Source organism: Pseudophryne corroboree, chromosome 5, assembly GCF_028390025.1.
Source record: "Pseudophryne corroboree isolate aPseCor3 chromosome 5, aPseCor3.hap2, whole genome shotgun sequence".
Taxonomy (NCBI): domain Eukaryota; kingdom Metazoa; phylum Chordata; class Amphibia; order Anura; family Myobatrachidae; genus Pseudophryne; species Pseudophryne corroboree.
Window position 1 is genome coordinate 454,375,310 of NC_086448.1, and position 3,718 is coordinate 454,379,027.

Genomic DNA, 3,718 nt, shown 5'->3' on the forward strand with positions numbered 1-3,718 from the left:
AACCGAACCCGCTCATCTCTACGTGTTTATACAACATAAGGGTGGGTGGGAGGGCCCAAGGACAATTCCATCTTGCACCTCTTTTTTTCTTTCATTTTTCTTTGCGTAATGTGCTGTTTGGGGAGTGTTTTTTGGAAGGGCCATCCTGCCTGACACTGCAGTGCCACTCCTAGATGGGCCAGGTGTTTGTGTCGGCCACTAGGGTTGCTTAGCTTACTCACACAGCTACCTCATTGCGCCTCTTTTTTTCTTTGCGTCATGTGCTGTTTGGGGAGTGTTTTTTTGAAAGGCCATCCTGCGTGACACTGCAGTGCCACTCCTAGATGGGCCAGGTGTTTGTGTCGGCCACTTGGGTCGCTGAGCTTAGTCATCCAGTGACCTCGGTGCAAATTTTAGGACTAAAAATAATATTGTGAGGTGTGAGGTGTTCAGAATAGACTGAAAATGAGTGGAAATTATGGTTATTGAGGTTAATAATACTTTGGGATCAAAATGACCCCCAAATTCTATGATTTAAGCTGTTTTTTAGGGTTTTTTTAAAAAAACACCCGAATCCGACAAAAAAAATTCGGTGAGGTTTTGCCAAAACGCGTTCGAACCCAAAACACGGCCGCGGAACCGAACCCAAAACCAAAACACAAAACCCGAAAAATTTCCGGTGCACATCTCTACTATGCACCACTTGCGCCTATGCACCTATGCACCTATGCACCACAATTACTAGTATATTATACTGTATGGCTCTCTGCATTAAGGTGTTTGATGCATTGTGGTACTAGCCAAGGACAATCCATATTAGGCTCACTTTTAATTCATACAGTGGCTTTGTAATGCAGGAAGCACCTCTTTACCTCATCTGCAATTCACTACCTAGGGATAGCATCATAATGCATGGCTCCCAGGTATATGACATGTGATATTTATGCATATGTGGTGATACATAGTGTACCAGTCTATAATTTGATGCGGATTTACAACCTTGTGCATATGAAGTTCATATGAATAGCCTGTATTATAACAACTGGCTTGCATTTTTTGGACCATCGTTAAACTCACTGGCATTGTGTATTCAGACAGAATCACTTTAAACTGTACAGACCAGCCAAATTAGGTACTTTTACTACTTTCTGTTTAGTGAATATGAATAAATACTAATTTATGTGAATAAAATCCCCACCCAGCACACATACTCTTAGTGTGTGTATGTGGCTCATATAGGGGATATAACTACCATTACCTTCAGCACAGTGCTTAAGGTGGTCCTAGAGAGGTGGTGGAACTCACCCCCGCAACCCCCAAACTTGTGTAAGAAAGGGATTGTGTGCGCCGCAAAGAGGGGCATGGTCTCAAAAAGGGGTGTGGTCACCCAATAGTATCCCCAATTCAAATTATGCCACACAGTAGCACAGTCTTATTCACATTACACCACATAGTAGTGTCCCTTATTCATGGTATGACACACATCAGTGCCCCTTATACACAAAGCCCACAGTAGTAGCACCCCAAATACACATAATTCCCCTTATACAATGCCCACTGTAGTGCTAGTGCCCACAGTTGTAGTGCCCCTTATGTCCCCAGGAGTGATGCCTCTTACTAAATGCCCCCTATGCAATGCACCCGTGTAGTATTGCCCCTAGTAGTAAAGCCCCCAGTAGTTATGTGTCCTGTAGTTATGTCCCCAGTAAATATGCCCACAGTAAGTATGCAACCAGTAAATATGCCCATTGTAGTTATGCCCCCTGTAGTTATGCCTCCAGTAGTTATGCCCATAGTAGATATGCCCTCAGTAATTATGCCTCCAGTAGTTTTGCCCCCAATAGATATCCACTAGATTTGCCCACACTAGATATGCACCCAGTAGTTTTGCCCCCATTAGATATGCCCACTGTTGGTTTTACCCCACTAGATATGCCCCCACTAGACATGCCCCCAGCTGGTTTGCCCCCACTAGACATGCATCCAGCTGGTTTGCCCCCCCCACTAGTTTTGCCCCCATTTTATATGCCCCCAGCTGGTTTGCCCAACTTGATATGCCCCCAGTTGGTCCCCCCCAGCAGCGCCGCTTACACACACACAAAAAAACAAACAAAATACACACAATACTCACCAGCCCTGCTCCTGCTTCCGGACCGCTGCTGCCTTCCGCCTGGCGCGAACTCCTCAGAAATATGGGAGAGACATCATGACATCTTTCCAATATTCACTCTGCGGGACTCAGGAGCTGGAAACGGAGCACAGCAGTGAGCTCCTGCACCAGCTGCAACTGAGAGGAATTTGCCGGGTGCTCACTGGTGATACAATCTCAGCGGGAGCCCGGCATTTCCCTGGGTTAGGTGAGCTGGAGGAGGCGGAACTGCATTCCGGCTCCAAATGGAACTGACAGAATGCAGTTCCGCCCCATTCTGGCTCACTTTAACCTCTACTTCAAGAGGTTTAAAATAAGTGGCTTGCATCTTTCAGACCATTGAGTTAACCTAGGTGTTTGTTGGTAAAACTATTATTTCTGAGCACTTTTCTTCATGTAACCAATTGGCACTGTGCATTCTAGACAGTACTATTTCAATCTGGTCAGGTCAGCAAATTTTGACTGTGTCTTAACAGTATCACACAATGAAGCATATGTGTCGCTCTTACTAATGGAATGTGAGAAAATACTCACTTGTGAGAGCAAATTGTTACTTATAAAACATATCTATGAATTGCTGAGTAATTATCAAGGTTATATACTTACAGTATATGAACATTGCTGGGTCTTGCCCTCCCCGAAGATCTATAGTACCTCAATACTTCATCCTCTAACTATATCAACGGACCAGCGATTCATCGGTATACAATATGGACCTGGGACTATTCCTCAAAATCTCCTTACCTTTGTCTAATGCTGACAGCAGATCCATTCTTGATTTGTTTTCCCCTGTTCTTTTTCTATCTTGCTCACCCTATCCTTCCTGCTAGGTGAACTCTCATCAGTGATCCCAGAGTTAGGGGTTAATTTTCTACTATCATAGCACACTTTTAACGCCAGACCTCATCCGATCTTGGAAGCTAAGCAGTGTTGGGCTCGGTCAGTACTGGGATGGGAGACCTCCTGGGAAGACCCAGTTTAGTAAAAATTGGGTCCATTGGCATACTCCGTGCATAACATTGTCAGCAGATTCACCATTTGATGCTTCTTTCTACTCTTCTATTTACCAGACAAGTATGTTATGCATTATGGAACCTCTTTTCTGTGTGATCACCAATTAAGATCCTTTGTAGACAATCCTATATAGGCAATTTATGTATATATCAAACTTGTGAAATCCTACTACATGATAGCTACTCTAGCTATATCTGTTAGTTGTCATTAGACCAAATAGGTCTTGATTATAATATTTGGCTATTTGGTCAAAACTATTTTTGATAAATTGGTATAAATGTGTTGATATCTTTACAAATCTGATGGACCAAAGACACTAAAGTTTTAACTTATATGTGTTGTCTCTTTTTTGTTGTTTGTCTTATTGGATACACATGAGTAATTTTTTAAGTGATACCTAATAAAATATATCAATTTTAATTTCAGTCATGATCTAACTACTTCTAACTAACTTAAAGAGTGCGCCCACACAATAGTCTTCTTTTTCTCTTTGTCTATATGATTTACTCACTGACTGACTCTGGGCTCACCACCAATCTGACAAAAATCAGGGACTTTCTCCTCTGTTGTCTATTA

The 3,718-nt window shown here is 42.7% G+C and overlaps 1 pseudogene; it reads left to right on the forward strand.

Moving 5' to 3' along the window:
* The first annotated feature begins 2,997 nt into the window (after positions 1-2,997).
* On the forward strand, positions 2,998-3,116 carry LOC134929711 (5S ribosomal RNA; annotated as a pseudogene).
* The last annotated feature ends 602 nt before the right edge of the window (positions 3,117-3,718 follow it).